This window comes from Orbicella franksi, chromosome 9, assembly GCF_964199315.1.
Source record: "Orbicella franksi chromosome 9, jaOrbFran1.1, whole genome shotgun sequence".
NCBI lineage: Eukaryota > Metazoa > Cnidaria > Anthozoa > Scleractinia > Merulinidae > Orbicella > Orbicella franksi.
Genome location: NC_138153.1, coordinates 21,911,838 through 21,937,629, shown reverse-complemented (window position 1 = coordinate 21,937,629; position 25,792 = coordinate 21,911,838). Strand labels below are relative to the sequence as shown.

At 42.7% G+C, this 25,792-nt stretch overlaps 1 pseudogene; it reads right to left on the bottom strand.

Annotated features, from left to right (window-relative positions):
* Positions 1 to 10,333: 10,333 nt before the first annotated feature.
* On the bottom strand, positions 10,334 to 17,253 carry LOC145498026 (uncharacterized; annotated as a pseudogene).
* Between the last annotated feature and the right edge of the window lie 8,539 nt (positions 17,254 to 25,792).

The window sequence follows — 25,792 nt, the reverse complement described above, 5'->3', positions numbered from 1 at the left end:
ATGGCAACTGAATCCTGTACTACTGCCTAGACTACTGGGATCTTGAGGGCTATATGCCCGAATTTGAAAAACAACAACAACGAACACTTGCCGGTTGCATCGCTGTGAAATGAACCTGAATGAACACGACACGCTTGAACGGAACTATGTTTTGCGATGAATGATGGGCTTTACTTCTGTTTTATGCTTGATGCTTGTCTTTTAGTATCTTGCACAGCGCATAAAATAAACTTCGGGATCCGTTTATCGGGCCGTTTATACAACGAAAGCTGCACCGGCTTCGTCAAAATGTCACACAAGTTGTAACGTGACCAATTACCCGAGAGGGGGATACTCCCTTATGTGGACTGTATAGGTATCTGTATGTGAGGCCCCAAAGGGTAGGGTTTTTCAGCCGTTTGGGTCATAAATAGGGTATCGATTTTGGCCATTTTGGTTATAAATTGGGTATGGTTTTAGCACTCTAGTCTTGAATTGGGTATGTTTCTTAGCAGAAGCTACTTTTTCATCATTATCAATAGGACCTTCAACAAAAATCCTTCATAACGTATGTTTAGGGCAACCGTGTCAGCCGCAACGGTCATAAATAGGCTATCGAATTTTAAGTCAGGTAAAAAATAGAGTAGCAAAAACGCAGATTTTGGTCATAAAGAGGGTAAAGGTTTTGGGAAGAGGGTCGCACACCCCCCACTCAACTTTTCTGGAAGTACCCCCCTGGGCCAATTACCAGGGGTCGAGGGCAAATCCCCTAACCCGCGCGCGCCGATCATTAGATTTGGCAGATTTTCTCATTTCAATATTGATAATGAAAAAGCCGCCCATTAATTTTTTGGACTAGTGCAGTCTTTTCAGTATGACCGAACGACGACAATCATTGCACCTTTTCAATTTTTATCTACCTTTCCTGGGAAAATATAAGGAGTTGCTAATACATGAGGGCGGAGGAAGCAGACATGGACCTAAAATTCACTTTTCCTTTCCCGTTATCAGCCGTTCGTTTTTCATAGAAAGCACAATGGAAGAAAATCAAAAGATGGGACCAAGAAACCTTCCAAAAAACGTCCATATCGAAGTGCGTTCAGCTGTTGAGAGGCCGATTTCTCACTTTGTGTTTATAGGACTACTACCATTCCCATTTTTTCTGACGACACCAGAATTATTGGCCATAAAAATAGTTTGTCTTTGATTTCTCCGCCTCGGGAAACATATGGTTAAGTGATGGGACATGCACTCTTACTGGTATGGGACTCAAGCGTTGGTGCCCGGGAAGTACTCCCTTATATGGGCTATGTAGGTATGGGCGGTCCCAAAGCGTCTGGTTTTTCAGCCGTTTTGGTCATAACTGGGGTATAATTATCAACTTCTTTCAACAGCAGCAGGGACGTCGGAGCCGGGGGAGCTTGAGTGGGCTTTATCCACCCCAATTTCAAGCAAAAAATACTTCAAATAATAATTTTACAAATATTTCCAGACCCTCTACAAGTAAGCGCCTATGGTGCTCGCTTGTAAGCCCCCCCCCCAATTCAAAATACGCTCCTTCATCGCTGAGCAGGGGCCCTCGATTTTAAACGATAAGCTCCGACCATGGGATTCAATATCACGATGCTCAAGGCCATGTGAGATCATTTTGAAATTCCTCTCAAAGCCAGAGAGCGGAAATCCTCTTTAATGAACTTGAAAGCTAAAGGACATGGTGAAAGAATGTTATAAATAGATTCAGTAGCTCGTCAATCTCAGTGCAGCGTCGACAAGTCACAGTGTAACTGTCACACAAGCCTTTTCTGGCCAGTGGTGTGGGCTGAACTACGGGCGAAAGGGTTCAATTGCATCTTTTGTTTAATTGCTGCTAGGTCCTATTCAGTGATGGTTATGAATGTAAGTCTGTATCAACAATACTTTTGATTCACGTATGTTAATGGTCGCGATACATGATATATGTAGAAATGTTATCAAATATGTATTTTCTCTCGGCTATTATGATTTTTACAGACACCAGGAGGATGTAACACTGATGTATGCCGGATGCGATATAACACCTTTAATAAAAAGCCTATCGCATTTTAGGACAATTACGTTCAAAGTCCACACCCTCACTTGAGTCCCATACCAGTAAGAGTGCATGTCCCATCACTTAACCATATGTTTCCCGAGGCGGAGAAATCAAAGACAAACTATTTTTATGGCCAATAATTCTGGTGTCGTCAGAAAAAATGGGAATGGTAGTAGTCCTATAAACACAAAGTGAGAAATCGGCCTCTCAACAGCTGAACGCACTTCGATATGGACGTTTTTTGGAAGGTTTCTTGGTCCCATCTTTTGATTTTCTTCCATTGTGCTTTCTAAGAAAAACGAACGGCTGATAACGGGAAAGGAAAAGTGAATTTTAGGTCCATGTCTGCTTCCTCCGCCCTCATGTATTAGCAACTCCTTATATTTTCCCAGGAAAGGTAGATAAAAATTGAAAAGGTGCAATGATTGTCGTCGTTCGGTCATACTGAAAAGACTGCACTAGTCCAAAAAATTAATGGGCGGCTTTTTCATTATCAATATTGAAATGAGAAAATCTGCCAAATCTAATGATCGGCGCGCGCGGGTTAGGGGATTTGCCCTCGACCCCTGGTAATTGGCCCAGGGGGGTACTTCCAGAAAAGTTGAGTGGGGGGTGTGCGACCCTCTTCCCAAAACCTTTACCCTCTTTATGACCAAAATCTGCGTTTTTGCTACTCTATTTTTTACCTGACTTAAAATTCGATAGCCTATTTATGACCGTTGCGGCTGACACGGTTGCCCTAAACATACGTTATGAAGGATTTTTGTTGAAGGTCCTATTGATAATGATGAAAAAGTAGCTTCTGCTAAGAAACATACCCAATTCAAGACTAGAGTGCTAAAACCATACCCAATTTATAACCAAAATGGCCAAAATCGATACCCTATTTATGACCCAAACGGCTGAAAAACCCTACCCTTTGGGGCCTCACATACAGATACCTATACAGTCCACATAAGGGAGTATCCCCCTCTCGGGTAATTGGTCACGTTACAACTTGTGTGACATTTTGACGAAGCCGGTGCAGCTTTCGTTGTATAAACGGCCCGATAAACGGATCCCGAAGTTTATTTTATGCGCTGTGCAAGATACTAAAAGACAAGCATCAAGCATAAAACAGAAGTAAAGCCCATCATTCATCGCAAAACATAGTTCCGTTCAAGCGTGTCGTTTTCATTCAGGTTCATTTCACAGCGATGCAACCGGCAAGTGTTCGTTGTTGTTGTTTTTCAAATTCGGGCATATAGCCCTCAAGATCCCAGTAGTCTAGGCAGTAGTACAGGATTCAGTTGCCATTAAACGGTAAATGAAAACTTACGATTTTCTTCTTCTCCTAGTGCTACCTCTGCGGCAGAATTTATTGAAGGGTCAGGATGACGGCTACAGTTAATTTCTGCAGACCGGCGCCATTATTTACTCTTGGAGTCTCGCAAGTCTTGAGAATTGATCAACTTTAACGCAACCTTCACCTCACCTGGATCTAGAGTGTACACAAGTATTAAAGGAAGCTTTTTGCCACTACTCAGAAGGTCAATAAACGAACCTGAACGGAAGAAGATGTATTTTCACCTATACAAATGAGCTTTGACACGAGCGATGGCTATGTAAACACACTGACTGTGGCAGATTTTAATCTGTTCTCGCGTGCAATCCAGGGAGATACCCACCGGCTTGGACTTATAGAACGGTTTATTAAGGTATGAAATTTACTGTGATGTGCTTTTTAGGCTTCATTTAGACCCAACTTTTGAGATTTTCCCCGTCAAATTTGGCTAAATTTTAGTAGGTGATCAAGGGCCTCGGAGTAGGGTGTCTTCCAGCGTCGCTGGTAAGCTTAGAATTTTTCGAAAAGTTTCCATATTTCGTCTGTCAAAGTAATGAATGTACCTTAAAATTCGTATGAAAACGAAATTCCGTGAGCTGCATTTTAGGCGACGTAGCACGCTTCACAAAATCGGTGAATTTTACCTTTCTGATCACGGTCGGCAACCTCAGTTCGGCCAAAATTCAATTTTGGCTCGTAGCAAAGCAAAAATAAGGAATTGGAAAATAATAAATTGCTTTTTTCTATATGTGTCAGACCCTTTTCACTGACAAAAAATGAAGGAAAATTATTTTTGGTCCCGAAGTCGAGTGGACCGCTTTTAGCGGGACTGCCTCTTAAGGGCTTGGGCGCAGCTCCTTTCCAAAACAACAAGCCAATAGCCTTTGCATCGAAAGCACTAACCCCTGTGGAGACCAGATATGCTAACATCGAGTGGGAACTATTAGCCGTGGTCTATGGCTGCGAAAAATTCCATTCGTACCTCTGGAAGATCTTTTGTGGTTAAAACAGACCATCGCCCCCTAGAACAGATCCATAAAAAGAACCTGATGCAAGCACCTCCACGCCTTCAAAGAATGCTGTTGCGTCTACAACCCTACTACTGCGTTATTACATATCTTCCAGGAAGAGAAATGGTTACAGCCGACGCCCTGTCACGCCTTTCGCCGTTGGATGAATTTGAAGTATCAGACATGAATGTGAAAGTTCACCACCTAATGAGAATCACCCCAGCTAAAATGGAAGAGTTCAAAGAGGAAACTGCAAAAGATGAAAACCTGCAGCTTCTATCCCGTCAGGTTATACAAGGTTGGCCCGATAGTGGGAAGAAAATTGTTCCGGCGCTAAAACCGTACTGGCCCCTACGAGATGACATATCAGTAGAAGATGGGCTGATACTTCCTGGAAACCGTGTTATAGTACCTGAATCCTCGAGAGGCAACATCTTGCAGCAAATCCACGGAGGGCACTTTGGTATAGAAAAATGCAAACTACGAGCGAAATCCTGTGTTTATTGGCCAAACGCATACAAAGAAATAGAAAACCTTGTAAACTCATGTTGCGTTTTCCAGAAGTACCAACAAAAGTAGCCCATGATGCCATCAGAGATCCCTTCAAAACCGTGGCAAACATTGAGCGCAGACCTGTTCTACGTCCAACAGTCGTGGTTCCTCATAGTTGTCGACTACTACTCCAAGTTCCCATTTGTCAAGAAGCTTCACAACCTCACAACCGGAGCCGTTGTTAATGAGATGAAAATGCCATTCGCAGAAAATGGAATCCCAGAATCTCTTCAATGCGACAACGGTACTCAGTTTACATCTGGCGAGTTCCAACAACTGGCAAGTCAATATGGTTTTGAATTGTGACGTCATCTCCCCATTACCCACGTGGCCATGGGTTCGTTGAGCGCCAAGTCCAAACGGTTAAGAAGACGATCCTAAAATGCAGAGAAACTAAAGAAGACATAGATCTAGCCCTGTTGGCTCTACGAACAACGCCCCTGAGTTCCAATATACCATTACCGGCTGAATTACTGAATGGCCGAGTATTCAAATCCACACTTCCTGGTAAGATACAGCCATCAAAGAACCAAGAAGAAGTTAGAAATTGGCTCAAAGCGAAACAAGACAACCAATGCTACTATTACAACAGGCACACCAAAGAACTCCCTAAACTACACAGGGACCAAGCCATCTATGTATAAGACCCCGTAAGAAAGACATGGAATTCTGCTAGAGTCATAGATCAGGGAGAGACACCCCGCTCATATCTTATAGAAACTGGAACTGGTGTTCAACTACGAAGAAAGAGAATCCATCTTAGACCAAATAATGCTTCCAACAACTTAGCAAACAACTTGTCGAGGTTCCATTCCTCAAGGAAGTATGACTGCACAATCTTCAAGCGCCAATCCACGAGAATCCACCGCAGCAGGCAATTCAGCAAACAACCCATCGAGTGGCAATTTGATTATACGGCCCTCAAGCGCCAATCCACAATATCCCACCTTAACAGATGCCGAGAAAGGTACAAGAAAATCTCGCGCGGGACGTGAAATCCGTGCACCGGAAAGACTTAATCTCTGACGCTTTCTTTAGTAGTTATTATTAGCGTGATACATGAACACTAGACAGAAAATCCCTATATATTCTAATTTTATTCATTGTCAACGTATATACAAGATACTTGTACCTGAGACATTGGCCCGAATGAATATTTTGTTATTGTATGTTTTCATTTCAACTGACGTAGTTTTTTAAGAGAAGGGGATGTAACCTATTGGCACGTGAGAATTAGCACCTACTGTATGTTATATTTTGTGTATGCATATTTATGTAGGCTAGCACATTATGCAAATCTAGAAAAGCACACACATCCACGCGGTGTGTATGAACAAGCAGAATAAACCTACTCGACAACACACTACAACTAGTATTCGGCACTGAGCGCCTCCATCAATACATTTATGGCAGACATGTTGTAGTAACCACAGCTCACAACCCCCCCGAGGCCATTCTGAGGAAACCCCTTTCTGCAGCCCCAGCCCGCCTGCAAAGAATGATGCTACGCCTTCAGAAATATGATTTAACTGTTCGCCACAAGCCGGGTAAAGACATTCCGGTAGCGGACACGTTGTCGCGTCTGCACCTTAAAGAAACCGATCACACACATGACGCTTTCGATGCTCAAGTCCATCTAGTTGTGGCGAACCTACCAGTCTCCGACCAAAAGATGTCAGACCTACAAGCTAGTACAGCATCTGACCCTGACATGCAACGGTTAATTGCAGTCATCAAAGAGGGGTGGCCAGATGACAGAAGCAGTTGCCTACCGTCAGTAAAGCCCTTCTGGAACTACGGGGATGAGCTCTCGGTGATGGAGGGCTTAGTGTTCAAAGGAGAAAGAATAGTAATTCCCTCAGCGCTCAGGGAAGACATGTTGAAGCGAATCCACACAGGACACATGGGCATGGTAAAGTCAAAACATCGAGCAAAGGAGGTCATGTTTTGGCCCAGCATGAACAGTCAGAAGATGTTGTCTCAAATTGTCCAGCCTGCACGGAACACCAGAGTTCCAATCCCAAGGAACCAATGATCGCACACAAGCTACCTGATCGTCCATGGAAAAATGTCGCAACTGATTTGTTTGAACTTGACAATGAACATTATCTGATTGTAGTCGACTACTACAGTAGATATTTTGAATTGGAAATGATGCCCACCACGACTAGCTCGGCAGTAATCAACAAGATGAAAGCCATCTTCGCACGACACGTCATCCCTGAGAAAGTGGTGTCCGACAACGGCCCCCAATTTTCCGAACAGGAATTTGCGCGGTTCGCCAGTGACTGGGATTTCAGCCACGTCCCAAGCAGTCCCACATACCCTCAATCAAATGGTCTGGCCGAGAAGGCCGTCCACACTGCAGAACAGCTCCTGAACAAGGCCAAGTTGGAGAAAAGAAATCCATACCTGAGTCTATTAGAATACAGAAATGCCCCATTAGATGCATTAGCTACACCAGCCCAACTCTTGATGAGCAGAAATCTGCGCTCTATACTCCCCACCACGAGCAACCACCTCAGACCAAGTGTTGTCCATCCTGATCTTGCCAGAGAGAGAATGGAGCACAAACAGGCCACTTAAAGGCATTACTATAATCAGGGTGCCAGAGAGCTGAAACCCCTTGTGAGTGGTGAACAAGTTCATGTTCAAACCAAGTCAGGAAGCTGGAAGCCTGCCACCGTTCTGGGCCAACACAGAACCCCGAGGTCTTATACTGTGCGTACCAGCAATGGAAGTGAGTATCGCAGGACCAGACGTCACTTATTGACAGCAAGATCCCTATGCGCAAAAGAAAATCCAGGGGGACAAGGTGACAAACCAGAAACATCCACAACCACTTCGGAAGGTCACGAAATTCTTGAAGACACCGAATCAGATGCGATGCTTAACCAGAAACAGCCTACCCACATACCCAGGATCCTTGCAATGAACCATACATCACCCGATCCCGTCGAGCTATAAAGCCACCTGTGAGACTTGACTTATGAACCAATTGCGAAAAACACCCTAAGGCGCGATTAGTTGTGTTAACTGTTTATTTCGTTCATTCTGTAAGAAGAGAGATGTTTTGTATGCGTTTCGGTTCCCGCCTTCAATAATTATGTGCGCCTCGTTTACAGGACCGCCATTTTTTGAATGTTTAGTTCTTGAGTCACGCTACAGAATAGATAAAGGAAGCCATACTAAATTGAAAGAATACTTTACAAAAGTGATTGGTCAGTTTAGCCATGATAGTATTGCCTGTAAGACTCGTGTAAAGTTGTCATCAGTCATTGGTCTGTTTCGATCCGTCTTATTGTTATTCAAATCAATCCTACTGTTAGTCAAATTAAGTTGGTCTGTTAGACGTCCGTTTAGCGGTTTCGTTTACGTCGTCGATAAAGTCATTTGTAAGGTGCGGGTAGTTGTTGACATCGGCGTTTGTTCCAAGTTAGTGTACCAGCTTTCCAGAGTCAGTCGTTGAAAATAGTTTGTACTGTAGGTTCTCGTTGAAACGCTTCTCAGTTGCATTAATCGATATCATTGTGTATTAATTTGAAGTGGTTTTATTGCTAACGGCAAAGGTGGCAACAGAATAAGACCGCGCTATTCCGTTACTCGACACGTCAGACGTGGCTATCTAATAATTAGATTAGTTTTTGTTTATCCGTGAAATGATAATTAGCGTTTTGAAAAAAAAATCGTTCTTGTTCCATTTTTCACTAGATATTTTACTTTATACCAGTTTTTTCCAGCAATGAAGAAAAAGCACATCGCCCCTATGTTTTCGAGAAAACAAGAGTTTCGTGTTGTATACCTTTATGAAGAAACAAAAGAAAAGTATCAAGTTACAAACGTTGGCCGGAAAAGAAACATTGTCACGTTTGCTGGTCAATAGCCTGCAAGCAGGCTCACGTTTTAGCACAAGTACGCGCGGCGTAGCCGCGAGGGCGAAATGGCTATCACTAAAACGAAGAACGGGGAATCTATAAAAGGGGGAATCTCTAAAAGGGAGAATCTCTAAAAGGGGGAATCTCTCAAAGGGGGAATCTCTAAAACGAGGACTCTCTAAAACGGGGAATCTCTAAAATTTTTACAATCCTCACTCCTCCCCTTTTACTCCTACTCATGATATTTTTTTCGGGAGATCATAACAAAACGATAATTGAATTTATTCTAAACCACAAAGGCGCGCTCCTCGCCCCCCGGATTTCGCGCGGCCATTTTTTCTCGCGGTTTTTTTTCGCGTCACGCACGACGGACTAAGCGTAAGAGTGACTACTCGTAGTCTACCGCTAGATTGGCTTCCTGTTTGTTTATTGACTGTGTGAACAAGAGTCACTGATTCGTCAGTTTTAATTGCAACCACTCGTGCGTGAAAAACAAAAGTGTCAAGTTACTATTTGAAACTAACAAATAAAAATATGTCGTTGCATTTGCCTGCAACCAAAACAAATTTCAACTAGCCGTCCGTAATTTCTTTGGTTTTGAGAGAGAAAACCACTTCAAAGGAGTGTCTCTGTATCGATTCCAAGGAACATTTCAACGAGAAGACAGTGTTACTCCGTGAACAGCGTTACTTAATTGAAACTTGCATTCACAAACTGAAACTTTTGCGCAGACATAAATGGTTTGGAATCAATCCTTTTTTCGTGAACTGCACGTCATGCAAATAATACTGATGGGAGCCTGGCGAATACCATCACGGACGAAAGCCCCCTCACCGTCCCAATAGTGCATTCTGCACTAAAAACAATCGTTTCTGTCCTAGAATTCACAATGTTACCGAGCGGCTAAGACTCATTTCATTCGAAATTTCCCGGGGCAAAGCCTTGATGACATGTTAGTGTATTCCAAAGACTACGATTCTTCGGCTGATTATCGAATTCTGAACTATTTTGAAACTGATCCACAAAGTCCTGGGTTCAACCATAGTAAACGAAGCATCGGAAATGTCAGAAGAATACCTGTTTCTGTTTGTAGAAAAACAAAGATGGCCGTTCTAAAATCAGCGCCAGCGAGAAGGGTATACCGGGAGAAACGACACGAATCACTTGAGTAGAACGGCTTTATTCCCGGGCGGATAGTACGACCGCAACTTAATACAAGATGGCGGACCAGGAATGGTGATGCATCACATGACTGGCCATATACCGCTGACCGGTATATGGCGACCTTTCTTTCTCTTGTTCTCTTACATTTCTTAAGAACTGGAACAAAGGGTGTAGGCTGAATAGCTACTAAACTAGGGGAAGTCCTCTACGTAACAGGTAAACAGTCTCTAATATATGATCGTCTTTCAACTATAACTATACTAATCAATGAAAAAGCTTCAAGAAGTCAAGATAACATATGTAAGGTCGGTAACATAAACGGGCTAACTACTGGTCATTCGTAATACGCTGCAGAGTGTTATATATATCGAAAGTCCGTAACATAGTCCTTGAAGCGCTCAGGGGGGTGTCGAGGGCGAGACGACCTTCGCTGGCAGGCATCCGTAGCGAGGTTGGATTCTGTTGGGGCAGACTGTGCTTCATCATCCTCATCAGGAACCGGTAGGTCAGGGCAATCGGTCACGATCTCAGTTGGGGTCTGGGCAAGGACTGGTACAACGTTCTGGTTGTTGCTGTAAGGTGGGGTGTTGATATGTCCTCTGGGATATCAGGAGGTGCCGCTGGTCTGGCCTGTTCCTCGGTATTATCATCATCGTGGCTATCAGAGTGCGGTGTGCGATGAAGTAGAGGTGCGGACATCTCGGTTGGAACCTTGAAGCATTCAGAGAGCCTTACGCGATAGGATGAGCTGCGGAGTTGAGATCCGATGAACGTTTTGATGTTGCAGAACGGGGGGTCCACTGATGTTACTAGGTACCGGTCGCGGCCGCGGGACTTATTTCGATCTGAGTGGAGGTACACGAGGTCACCAACTACAATGGACGGGTCTGGGCGCTTTTGTGCCAGTGGAGCTTTGGACTGTTCGCTATACAGGTGGTTCTTGAGTCGCATGAGGTGTTGAGTGCTACTGAGGGAGTTGTCACTGAAGGCGATCTGGGCGTTAGTAAATTGGTCCCTCTGAGTCCACATTTCGCGCGAAGAAAGTCCATGGGAGCGGATTCGAGAATTTAAGACGGCAGTTGCTACGGACAAGACGAGTGTGGTTACTGCTCCACCCAAAGGATCTTGTACTGTCCTTTCGGCTACAGGATTTTTGTTAGGATTTTTTGCCTGGCCAATCTCTAGTGTAATCCTGTGCTGATGAAGAAGCGGATCGTCAACTAACGCCTTGAACCCAGGGGCAGGATAGGTGCGTATCATTGCTGGAGGGCCATCCATTGGACGCAAAGGGAGGCAAAGCTGTATAAAGGCATCACGTAGGGTCACGTGACGTTCATTGTCGACGAGTGCAGCTACGGTAAACGGTGTCACTGTCTCTCGGAGGACTAGGATGAGCTGTCGGTTGCGGTTGATCACATCTGCCGCGAATGCTTGGCCCACTGCCTTGGGAGGTGCGGAAGTTGTTTGCTCCTGCTGAACTGTAGGGGTTTGGCGTAACGCGGCACAAGAGTGACAGCCACTGGTGACTCGGTCAACAGCCTTGTCCATATCTAGGGCATACAAGTAACGCTTCACGACATTCTTGAGCTGGTGGGAGGTGGGGTGACTCAATTGTATGTGGAGAGCAGTTAACAGGCCATCTAACGCCTGGCGTGGAATGATTATGCATTCGCGGACTGGCACGAAAGGCTCATTGCGTTTAACTACCAGAAGTCCATCGCTAGCAACGGTAGCGACGTTCAAATACCTCTTCACGTCCTTGACATTGGTGGTCTTCCGGGAAGGTCTTGTGCCTTGAACAAGGTGTGCGTGCGTGCGTCGGAGGTCAGCACACTCAGCTTGTACTGCCAACTAAGCCGAAAGGCTTGTGAAAGGTAGGCGCACACTGCCTGCTAGTACATCTTGCACAGACGTGGAGCGGACTACGGATTCTTGCGTACGACTAATGAAGGAGCAGATCTGACATCTCTCATCTTCACAAGAGGGAACATTACGACTAGCAAAGTCAGACGGTAAAATTGCTGAGCCCGATGCATGCCTGACTGATGATTGATATCTGCTCATAACAGACAAGAATGTGGAGACGCGAGGGCTTGTCGAAACCTCACCACGAAATAGCTTCTCATAGGCCTGGACGCAGGGCTTACTGTCTGTCAAGATGCAAGCATTTAGGGATGACTGAATGATGAACGGGCTAAAGTGCTTGGTTGCGGCTGCAATGGATAGTGCTTCCACCTCGCACGGTAACCATGTTGTCTGTGAACCACGCAGCTTGGCGCTAAAGACGCCAGAGAGGTGCAGTTTCCCTTCGCGGGTGACATAAAGGGTGGCACCTATACCTGGTTTGCGGACGGCTCCGTCAGTCACAATCCAGAGCTGGTCTGTTGGTCTGGGGAGGGTAATGGTGCGACAGGTTGAGAGTGCCTGTTGGGCGCTTCCAAAGGAGCTCCGGAGCTCATCCGTTAAGGCGATGGTTTCTTGGGACTGACGTCCAGCGGTTACGTTATCTAGTGGGGCGAGGAGTGAGGAGCATCCAGGAAGCACACGAGATAAGATTTTGTAGGCACCTACGAAGGATCTCATCTGACCAGCTGTATCTGGCGCGGGACAGGAGGCTAGAGTATTGACGCGGTGTTGACTAGCACAGAGAGTACCGGAACTCCAGATCCAGCCAAGTACGGTAGTGGTCTTTGGGTTGATGATTGTTTTTTATGCCGATAGTCGCAGATCACACCTGTAAAGTGCCTGGAGTACTCTCTTCCAGTTTTGGAGTAGCTCTTGAGGGCTATTGCCTCCGCAGTAGAGGTCGTCTGCAATCTTGGTGACGATTCCCTCCTGCAGAGATCACCCAGGACGCGGCACATGATCTCTTCTAAAGCGGTTTCTGAGACGGGTATCCCCATCGCAGTGCGTAGAGACTCTTACCCCTTTAAAAGGAGTTGTAATACCACAGTATTTCATAGACTCGCGTGCAAGGGGTATTTGGTAAAATGCACTGGTCAAATCTGAGATGATAATGTGCTTCCATTGTGCGATTTGTCGGAGAGTAGAGTCCACGTCAGGGAGCAAGGACGGCTGAGGCTTACTGTAGCGGCTAACATCCGCGAAGGCCGTGACGAGACGGGATCCACCATTGGTCTTTTTAACAAGGAATGATGGATTTAGGTATTCTACTGTGACATCAATCTCTTCAGGACGCTGGAAGACACCGAGCTCCTCAAGCTGGTCAAACTTATTTTGCAGCTCTACGAGCTTTCTACGTGCGTACTGAGGGAGGCGCCCCTTGCGTTGTGGGGGCTCGATAGGACCCATGTTTACTTTCGCCTCTAATGGGCCAGCTGCGTCGTTGTAACCCGTGATTTTAGGGTCAAATACTGAGTCATACTCCTTTAGCAGTGATCTGAGGCTGACTCGTATGTCTGGGGGCAGAAGGTTGTCAGGATCAATCTTCACGACCGACGAGTGGCTGCCTGGCAAAGGGGGAGGCGAAGCTACACTAGGCTGTGGTACTTCAATGGAGTCGTCGCTGGGTTCGAAGACGGGTGTGGCTTGGCAGAAATGTTCATTGCGCCTGAGCATGCGAGGCTCGTTTGTGAGGTTTGAAATGCGTATCTCTCGAGCGACACTTGAAACGATGCTCGGCTGGGGCCATATATAGGACTGCTGGAGTTTCCGAAAGCTGGGAGAATCGGTGCGTGGCTCTATAGCATACTCTGAATCAGGATGGGCCTCTTCGGGTAGTTGCATTTCGATGAAATCGCCAGGCCAAATAGTTTCCTTGGACGGCGGAGCACGGAGCACAAATGCGCGACGGGCGGAAGCGTTGCAACCAGAGGAGGGGGATGATCCGTAAGTGAAGACCGTGCCATGTCCAAGGATCACTTCACGCTTAGCTGGGCGTACGGCCACGTCATTCGTTTCCATGAATGGAGTGCCGGCGAGGATTTCGACATCCAAATTTTCGACCACCAGCCCCTCGAACTTAAATTCCTTGTTGTCACGGGTGAAGGTAATCCGGGTTTCACCGATGACGTGAAGTTTGGAAGAGCCGTCTGCTTGGTGAACTGACTGAGCGCTACTCACTATCTGAGACCCAAGCGTTCTTGCAGTGGCGTGCCTGATCATATTTCCTGTAGCTCCACTGTCTACGGTAACTCGCACAACATGGTGATGGCAGAAGACATCAAAATATGGGGACTGGCGGGTCTGGACTCGGTATACTACGGCGCCTGGGCTGGAATAATCACTTTCGTCTCCATCACAAGCAGTAGGGGTTCCATCAAAGGTGTCGTCTGGTTCTGCCTCTGCTTCTAGGATGCCAACGATCTGGCGAGCCTTGACCATGTAACGTCTGTCACTGTCGGGTAGCTATGTGCACTCGCTGAGGAAATGCCTTATATCTGAGCGGCCGGCTTGCTTACAGAGGGGACAAACCTTGCCTGGCCGAGGCCTTCTGGGGCCTGGCTTGACCGCACCTTTGCTACTCGGTGGAGTGCGATGCTATTCATTACCGACCGCCGTACGGAGAATCTTTGCATCGTCGGAGGCTCGAAACTCTTCCAGAAGGGAAGTAAGGGCCTGTGATATTTCTCGTTTGATAGAAGCGAGTGTTCGGGACCTCAGTTCAGTACCATATCTTTGCTTGAGAAGCCTAGGCAAACTCGGGTGGATAAGTCTCAACCATGTGAGTACAACAAGGTTTTCCAATGTTGGGGAGAGCTCTTCGTCTTCTTGCAGTGATGACTTAGGCCACTGGTTCGAAGGAGTGAGTCCTCAACAAAGGCCATAAGCCGCTGGTATAGATCTTCAGGGCGCTCGCCTGCCTCGAGTTGCATATCAGAAAAATCAATAAAGTGAGCCCCTGTAACTTGGAAGCCAGAGTCCTGTCTGATCGTTTGCCAAATAAACTTTAGATAGGTCGAGTTTTTAACTAAAGTGCTCCTTGAAATAATTGGACAGTAGTTAGCTATTTGGCCAAGCATAAGCTCTAGAAAGCTAACCTTCTGCTGAGCAGTTAGACGTTTTGGAGCTGCGATGTCTTCACCGTCGTCTTCGAATCCTCTTAGTGGCTGGGCTTTCGTCTTTTTCAGCCAGGTAACTCCTTCAGCCAGAAAAGGGGCAAAGTTATTATCCAAGGACAAACAGTATAACAAGTTCTGCTTCCAGTTCTCAAAGCTGTTAATCGTCTCCACCTTTGAAAGGCACCACTGCTTCGGTGCACGCGGAGTTGAAGCCATTCTGTATTGTGTAGGACAGGGATTCGTGCTGAAACAACGACAGGATACGCTGCTGTTACGCTCGGTTTTTCGGGCTGATTTTAGCTTGGACGAGGAATAAAAGAAGGCCTAGGTACGACCACAAGCTACCACCGTTCCAGCGAGAAGGGTATACCGGGAGAAACGACACGAATCACTTGAGTAGAACGGCTTTATTCCCAGGCGGATAGCACAACCGCAACTTAATACAAGATGGCGGACCAGGAGTGGTGATGCATCACATGACTGGCCATATACCGCTGACCGGTAATGGCGCAGGATGAAATCTCCACACATGATTTACCTTACTGCGCCTCTCAATAACATGAGGACTTCAAAATTCAAAGCTCAACCAACAAATGCGTTTTTTGCCACCGTCAATCAAATGTTCGGCAGCTCCTCCCAGCTTCCGACTACTGCTGAGCGCGAGGTAATCAAATCGCTGAGCACAGTTCAGACAACGAAACAGTGTTCGGCAGTATTCGGAAACTGGGAGGAACCACCGAACATTTGATTCGCGGTGGCGAAAAAGGCATTTGTCGGTTGAGCTTTGAATTTTGAGGTCCGCATGTTATTGAAAGGCGCAGTAACAAGCGGCAATTTGATTGGTTGTTTATAGTAGCTCCAATCTGATTGGTGTGACATACATACATCTCTCACTGATCCATTGATCCATGATAACATACCCCAGACCCACCCCCTGTCAGACTTCTTTTGGTAACGGGGAGGTCGAAAGGAGAATCACGCAAAAATTCTCGAACTCGATTCACGTTCATAACAAAACAAAATACGAGTGCGTGACCATCTGAACTTAGTCTATTGTTCGCTTCGAAAAAGTAGGCACACACAGATCATTTCAAGTTAAAGGTGAAGTTAAATTCTCTGTTCTTTTGGTACATGACGAGTTCGGTATAGCTGCGTCGTCGCTTTTGAATTTCTCTTCCGAAAAAAATTACTATAATTATTGTAAACCTATTTGTCAATTTTGAGATAAGTATTTAGTATTTGTCGAGGAAAAGGTTGTTGTTATTCATCGTGGTAGATGCAATAATAAAGTGTATTATCGTTTGTCACACGATGTAGTCACTTTAGATGTAGATCGCGACGTTTCGACTGCTTACTGCTAGTCTTCTTCAGGCGATAATGTCGACTGATTGCACGGTATCATTTATGTCACAAAGGTCGGCTGTGATTGGTACATTTCGATCCTCCTATCGCTCCATTGTTCCGACGAGTAGCTGTTCCCTCAGTGGTCCGCTGTTGTACCGTTCTCCTGTTGTTGTGTTTTTCGATCGTGGGCATCCATGCTTCAGGAATTTCAACTCCACTATCCCTGTTGATGTTATTAGGGTGAAGTCTTATGTAAATAGCTTCCTTGACCCTACGTGTGTACCAGTAAGGATCTCGATCAATAAACTTGACCTCATTCCAGATAGGATAGTGGCCGGTCTCGTGGGTGTTTTCAGAAACGGCGGAGGTCTGGGTACGGGCGAGTCGTATATCCCTGTCGTGTTCTTTGATCCTCTCCTGCATAGATCTCCCTGTTTCTCCGATGTCGACTTTGCCGCACTCACAGGGAATCCTGTAGACAAAACCATCTTGTTTAGCCGGGTTGACGGTGTCCTTTGGTCACACTAAGTGTGACCGAAGTGTCGTGTCGGACTTGAAGACGGTGCGAAATGCCTTGTTGTTCTAGGCAGCGGCGGAGAGACTCCGAAACTCCTTGGACATAAGGTAAAACGGCGGTGGATTCAAATTCCGCGACGGGCTCTCAATAGGAGGATCGAAGTGCACCAATCACAATGTTACCGTGCAATCAGTCGACGTTATCGCCTGAAGAAGACTAGCAGTAAGCAGTCGAAACGTCGCGATCTACATCTAAAGTGACTACATCGTGTGACAAACGCTAATACACTTTATTATTGCGTCTACCACGATGAATAACGACAACCTTTTCCTCGACATTGACCAGAAATATGGGCGCACAGCCCTGAGGTTGATTCGTCGACATGAGCGTTGCTCACGCAAGCTCGCACGCTAACGATAATACACTTTATTATTTAGTATTTAGTAATAAGTATTTAGTGTAGGCAAATCGACTCAGATCGTGTAGGCGAAACGACTTTGATGTAGGCGAATCAACTTGTAGGCGAAACGACAGCGGTTACCCGATTCACGAGAGAGAGAGGCAGATTCCTTCGGCGCGTTACGTTGTTAGATTGAAGATCACGAATTTTATTATGGCTATTGAGGCAAGTCATTTGCTTATATCTGTGAAGTCATGATGGTGTGACTCTTCCCGCTTGTAGTTCGGTTTTTAAATGAATATGAGTTTAAAACAATTGCTGGCTAGGCAAACATGTAATTTGCTATTTGTTGTCGCGACCTGACCTTTAAACAAGTCATTCTATTATGACTTGTAAATCTGGGATGAGGCTTGTGATTACTGCTTGTCTTGTTCCGTGTGACTCTTTTGATAGATAGGACCGAATCCGCTTAAACAAGTATGTGAACATATGAAAGTGAATTAATCAACATGACAAGAGCGTGTCATGTTGAGCATGTTGATTAATTCACTTTCACATTTCATTACCGAGCTTAAAACTCACCATCTTTATTAACTTATCTACTTAACTTAAGTATGTGAACATCTTATTCCCAGTGAGGTTTCATATTAGTAATTCAATTGTTCCACTTGTTTGGGACAAATGTTATGGTACTGTACAAATACCTGCGCTCACGTGTTACCTTTCACTGCTTCCCATTCTCCTAGGTTTAGGGGTTGCTTGGAGTGACAGTTGTGAAAAGGAGTATCTAAATACAAACTCCCCCGGCTGTGCTGGGTCATGACTGTCACCCCTAGCTGACCTCATGAATTCCCCGTCGTTAGTTTTTTTTCTGTTCCTCGGTTTCTACATATTTCTGGTTTTATTCTTTTGTTCGCTGAGTTGGAATTGAAGAACTTCTCAAGGTTTTCCAATAGAGCTGTTTGTTTATATAATACTCTCTAATGTTTCTCAGTTAGGTCAGTTAGGTGGGGAATCCGGTTGGGGTCGGCTCAGGGGTGACAGTCACGAATCTCAACAAGTTTTTATTCAAAAGACAAGGGTATTTCTCCAATCGCCATCAATCCTGACAACTGATAGTGCCACTCACATAACGAATGTCATCCTCGATACTTAATGTAAGAAATGATAACTACTAGCAGAAGCATATCACCTGATATGCTTCTGCTACTAGTATATCGTACGTGACTCAGTTCGTTAGTTGATATTTTAGGGTACTTATGGCACACAAATCACGGTAAACGTTCGAAAGGGTAAAACTAAGCGGACAGATGGTTATTTTTCTTCATTGTCTCTCAACGTTATTGCCATAACGTTTTAACGCTTCTTAATGACGGTGCCTACTTTTGCTAGTGCGCACACGTTCTGCGTCATGGTTTAAGCGCCACGCGCGCGCTGGGTTGACATTGACGCAATCAACTATGCTACCAAAATGAAAGCAAAATTTTCCAACTGTGACCAAATCAAGTTTAATGAACTTGTACTTAAGCCAGGAACACCAGAATAGCAGCATATTGCTAACCACTAACTGTTAACATCTTCCAGCTGAAAACCTATCTGTTATCTGCCGAAAATTGTACTGAAATCCAACTGTAAACATGTACCTGCAGATGGCGTAGTGCGCGCGCAAAAAAAGTGCGAGATACGCAAATGTCTTACTTATTGAGGAGGTGACAGGAAAAAATGTAATGGGCACCGTAAAAGATCAATAACTTTAAAAAACGCGTGGTTACCCCTACATTGTATGTTACGAAATGGAAGTGGCAAGCCTATTCAACACGTGATTAGTTTCTGGTTGTGAGCAAAAGGTATTTAGACTATATTTTAGCTGAACCAGAGTAAGACTGTTAGAGACGCTAAAAGCGCTGTTGCAACGATTTTGTTATCAAAAACATACCAAAAATGGTCATCATGTTACCAATTGCCATGTAGTTTAAAGATCTTTTTAAATGTGTTTGCTTTTCTGTTTGTAAAGGCGAATTCTAGGGAATCTGTGAAGAAATATCCTTTCCTTCTTTTTTCAGAAAAATGCTGCTGTCAGCATTTTTGCTGAGATTCAAGGCTAATTATCTCGGAAAAAAGCGGGCTACCCCCATTTTTCTTTGTGGATTCCAATAGCCCTTGCAAAGATCTACTTTTTCCGCGTGGTCCTAATCTGGCGCGAAAACCTTTGTATTAGTAAGCACCGTCCTTAAGGTGGCTGAACACAGTTTTTGATACCAGTGTTTCATTCACCTTTTTCTCTAAAACCCTTGATCCCTCGGTCGTCAAAAATGGCAGCAAGTAAGTTAACAACACAAACTTTGGTTTTTTGATGATTAAGCTGACGTATGGGCCGTTGCCATGGCAACATGAACAAATATAAACAGGGCTTTAAAATCGGTTTTGTTTATTTGTAGAAAATCTAGTCATTAGATTTTCTTTATAATTTGCATGCAACAAGCTTTTAACGATTCTCACAAGATAACACCGTTTTGCTAATAATTTAACAGAGAGATCTTTAATTATACCTTGTCGAAGATTCACTTGAATATCTAGAGTTGTTAAAGTTCTATTATTTTCTATACTCCAGTTACTCATTTCCCAAAGTATTTTCGTGCCAAATTTCATTTAATTCTAATGAGTGGTTCTTGAGAACTAGGCGTATTTCCGAGAGTGCAATTTTTCATCGTGCAGTGGCTGTGGAACCACGAGCCGCAGGCGAATTGTTCCGCAGTAAACTTTGACAATGTTATGACGCAATTTCTCATCAATAAGAGGACAGACGCATAAAAAATTGACGTCAATATTTTTATTACAACAACGAGACCCAAAAATGGTCAAATGCCGGGAATAAATGAGGGGAAAAGACGCCGTAAACTTGCCGCAAACAAAATAAGTGAATTTTATTTAAAATGACGCGAGCATTGTCAATAGCTTTTTTCGCTTTTTGATTGGCTACTTAAAAAAGTCCATAAAATCTCATTGGTTAAAGAGTTGACAGTTTGACAGCTGAAAATTGAACTTGAAGGCTTGCGTAAATTAAAATTTTATCCGTCTGCACTCTTACTAATGACAAAAATGAGCCAATCAGCGCGCGAAAAATTAGACAGTTATTGTAAAAAACGATGATCGCTCTATTGACGGCATTTTTTTTTTTTTTTGCGATCCTTGTGCGAGCGCTAGTAGTGTAGGAGATTGCGGTATGAGACCATCAGTTTCAAGCCCCTCAGTGGCACTTTTTGACCCAAAAAAATGGATTTTCACACCCCTCAGTGGCGCCTATGAAAATCCAAAAAATGGTCATGAAATTAAAATCAGCATATTTTACTATCATAAAATTAAAATCATGAACTACTTTACTGTCATAAAATTAAAATCATGAGCCATTTTACTACCATTAAATTGAAATTAGAACCGTTTTTTACCCTAGTGTCTCTGAGAGGCTTGAAAAATCATGAGCTATTTTACTATCATAAAATTAAAATCATACGCCATTTTACTATTATGACTTCAAAATCATGGACTATTTTACCATTGTAAAATTGAAATCATAACGTATTTCTTCATCATAAAATTAAAATCATGAATTATTTTACCTTCATGAAATTAAAAACATAAGCCATTTTACTATCATAAAATTAAAACTTGAACCGTTTTTTACCCTATTGACTCTAAGAGGCCTGAAAATATTTTTTCCAATAATACTTAAAGAGAAACCGATGTATATTATTATGAAGGGTGAAAAATTATATAAGAAAATAATATTATCATATAGTATGGATAGAAATAATCTCAATAAATTATCAAAACAGCAGCTAATTGAGTTGCTCTTGAAAAAAGAAAATAAGCCAATTCCGAAACCAAGAAAAAGTGTAAAACAATTGGTTAAGGAGTATGAAAATAAAACAACACAGCCGCCGCCTCGATATAGAGATCTTCCTATTGCGGCTCCAAGGAATAAAATAACTCCACCACCACCTCAATTTGGGCCAGTCCCAACACCAAGAACAAAAAAAATAAAACTCAACAAAGCTCTCAAGGGTGCTGTTAAGTCATACGAAGTTGACATTAAAAAAAAAGATCCATTGATACAGCTAAACAGCACTAGTAAATGGATCGAAACTTATCTCAAACGTTTATTAAATGAAGTGAAAGGACTGAAACTGGTTGAGACAATAAAAATAATAAAGCTTTAAAGTCAATCGTTAAAGCGCAGTTAATGGAGCTTGACGCTATTTACGTACAGTCACTAGCTTACTATTGTTAAACGTAACGCAATAGAACTGTTAGGCGTTAGAACATTATAGAAGTCTTTCTATATCATGCGTTTTGTATGGCTAGTCTTTTAAATAGCCCCATTCTTGTTTCGTTCAAGGTCGCATGGGCTCTGTACTTTTCATGGTACACGATTTTATATTGGTTTAAACCCAGACATCAGTCTACCTATAAAAGAGCCTTAGCTTGGACTTTAGCATCATTCGCTCGTTATATCACCACTGTAACTTTTAGTTAGCCCTCGAAATTGTAACTCCCACCCTTGCCTCCCTTTGGAGGTTTATTGTTGTTGTTCATTAAAATAAATAATAAACTGGGGTTCACCTCTCGTAACACGCTGTCGGTTAAGTCTTGCAGCGACTTCCCCGAGCTTCGTTTTCGCTAATATAGTGGCGCTATTGAACGCTCTTTTATGCCTCTTCTTTTCCTATCCAGCACGTGCCGGCGGAGTCGGCTCGTAGTGCTGGGGAGATAAGTAAGGCTTGAGAACTGTCTACACTCTAGCACGATGCTGACCGGAGGTCAGCTCGTAGTGCCGTTCAGAGTTACGCTTCTAGGACGCGCAAGCTTTTGGCCTCGCCGGGGAGATAAGTTTGGCATTTGGTCACGCAATGGAAGTTCATCTGTCACGTCGATTGCGGAGCGGTGTTCCCCCCTTTACGCCATAGAACGCGTGTTTATTGCTTGTGTTTGTCGGGGTATTTAAAGTATTACTCCCTAGGAACTGCAACATTAACTTTCAAAAAACCAAAAGGTAAAGATACAATATACAAAACAGCTTATTTCAGCAGTAAAACTTCAACAATTACAAATGATATTGAAATTGAAGAATTATTGAAATCAGCAACAGAACAGATTGTCAGAAAGACTGCACAATGGTTATCAGAAGGATCAGGATGGATAATAGAATCAGTTGACAAACATTATTTGAATATAGTCAAATACAAGCCGATGAAAGGTTCATCATATATACAACTTCCAAAAGAATTAAGACATTCAGCCAAAGGTTTAGTAAATATGAAAAACGAAGATAATTAATGTTTCAGGTGGTGTCATATCAGATATTTGAACCCACAAGACAAATATCCACAGCGAATCGAAAAAGTTGATAAAACATTTATCAAACAATTAGATTATTCAGGAATTGAATTTCCAGTCGATGTTAAACAGTACAATAAAATAGAAAAGCAAAATAGCATTAAAATAAACGTATTTGGATATGAAGCAAAACAACCATTCCCTATTTATGTTTCAAAAGAAAAGTTTGATAGTGTGATGAACCTATTACTAATAACAGAAGATGAAAACCTGACAAACATTACGTTCTAATCAAAGATTTCAATAAATTCATGTATAATCAAACAAAACATGAGCATAGAAAACATTTCTGTATGTATTGCCTAGAATGGTTCAGTTAAGAAAGTATTCTCAAAAAACGCAAGACTGAATGTATGGTTATCAATGGTGAACAAGCTTTCAAAATGCCCGGGAAAGTGAAAAAATCATGTTTCAAAACCACCACAAACAGTTACCTGTGCCATTTGTGATATACGCTGATTTTGAGGCTATAGGAGAAAAAGTACAAGGTTGTAAACCAAGCGACCAACAATCGTACACAGAATCATACCAAAATCACAGACTTACGGATACAAAGTCGTTTGTTGTTACGGTGACAAATCCACTAAACCAGTGCAGGCATACAGAGGTGAAAATGCTGTGTATAAATTCATGGAGAAGATGTTATATGAAGTAACTTATTGCAGACAGATCAGAAAAAAATAACTTCAACGAGCCGTTGAAAATGACAGATGAGGATGAAGAAAACTTCAAGAAAGCTAAGAAGTGTCACATTTGTGGTAAAAAATACATTGATAAAGACATCAGAGTAAGAGACCATTGCCACATTGCATACAGAGGCTCAGCTCATTAAGATTGTAGTCTTAATTTCCAACTAACTGATAAGATTCCAGTAATATTCCCCAATCTGAGAGGTTACGACAGCCATTTTATTGTGCAGCAGATTGGTCAAATAGCTAAAAATCACACAAATACAAAAATAAGAAAGGAGAAGAGCAATAGATGAACATAAATGCAATACCTAATAATATGGAAAAGTATATGGCTTTCACGCTTTGTAATAGTCTAACGTTTATTGACAGTTTCCAATTTATGAGCTCAAGTCTTGATAAACTAGTCAGCAACCTTCCAGAAGAATCATTGAAATATACATCAGAAAGATTCAGAGGTAAAAAAATGAAATTTGATGTCGCAAAAAGGCGTGTATCCATATGACCATATGGATAGTTTCGAAAAATTTGATAAAACAGAACTGCCGACAAAAGAAGAATTTTATAGCATTTTGAATGATGGACATATAACAGATGAATACTATGAACACGCTAAAAATATTTGGAAGAAATTTAAACTACAAAATATGGGTGAATATCACGATCTGTATTTGATATCTGACATCCTACTGTTAACAGATCTGTTTTAAGAATTTCAGAAAGACTTCTTTGCAATACTATAAATGAGATCCATGTCACTACTTCACAAGCCCTAGATTCTCTTGGGATGCTATGCTGAAAATGACTGACATTAAACTAGAACTTATGCATGACATTGATATGTTTCAAATCATTCAGAAAGGTGTACGTAGTGGTACTTCATATATCGCAAATAGATGTGGAAAAGCTAACAACAAATATATGAAAGATCACGACAAAAATGCTCCTTCGAAACACATCATGTATCTCGACGCAAACAATCTGTACGGTTGGGCGATGAGTCAGTATCTACCAACTGGTGATTTCAGATGGAAGAAAATCGAAAAACCTGATATATCAAAGAATGAAGAAGACAGTAAAAAATGACTAATTTTGGAAGTTGATCTGGAATACCCAAAATAGCTACACGATCTTCACAACGATTATGCTCTTGGGCCTGAGCAAGTAAATGTAACTGAAAATACGCTGTCAGAGTACTGTCAAAAAATCAAGAACAAATACAATATGTCAATCGGACAAGTAAAAAAACTGAATCCAACCTTGAGCAACAAAAATAAATATGTTCTCCACTATCGAAATTCGTATCTCGATTTAGTTTGAAAACTGAAAAAAGTACACTGAGTATTAGAATTTAATCAATCTCCTTAGTTGAAAGAATACATTGACCTCAATACACAAAAAAAGAACTCAAGCGAAAAATTTGAAAAAGATTTCTTGAAATTGATGAATAATTCAGTATTTGGAAAAACAATGGAAAATACTCGTAAAAGAGTAGATGTCTGACTTGTAAAAAGGTAAAGGTAAAGTCTGCATGCGAGCCAAGTGGCCCATCAGGCCGGAGCTTATCCCGGTTTCTGTAGCATGAAGCGAATAGGAGTATTTCTACTTCCCCCTGGATGGGATGCTAGTCCATCGCAGGGTTACCCCCAGCATTAAGTTCGCCGGTACCCATTTATACACCTGGGTGTATTCTTGATCTCAGCAAGACGTTAATGTATGATTTTCATTACAATTACATCAAGCAAAAATACGGTGAAAAAGCTAAATTATTACTCACAGACAGACAGCTTAACATATGAAATAGAAACAGAAGACGTGTACAACGACTTTTGGGCTGACAAAGACAAATTCGACTACAGCGATTACAAAAAGAATAGTCCGTTTTTTGATAAGACAAACAAGAAGGTCATTGGTAAGTTCAAAGACGAAGCGGCTGGCGAGATCATCACAGAATTCATCGGCTTGCGATCGAAGAAGTATTCATATATCAAAGACAACAACCAAAATAGTAAGACTGCAAAAGGAATCAAGAAGATTGTTATAAAAAAGGATATTCAACATAAAGACTACAAAAACACACTGTTCAATAACAAGCAAATGTATCACAAAATGAAGACCATCAGAAGCGAAGGACATCAGTTGGGAAGTTATGAGCTCAATAAAGTGTCATTGTCATGTTTCGATGACAAAAGATTCATCCCTGATAATGGAATAACAAGTTATGCATATGGACATTATAAAATATAAAGGAGTTTTGTAAGGTCGATCAGTATGGCGATTATCAGATATTTTATCGAACACAGCCGTTTTATCATAAAAATTATCAGTTGGTAAATTTATGGGTAAAATTTTGATACGGTATACCACTTGATAACAATAGAAATTAGATGACTCATTTCCGAGGGGAAGTCCCGCGGATATTGATTCGTACGAGTACGAAAATAATAAACGC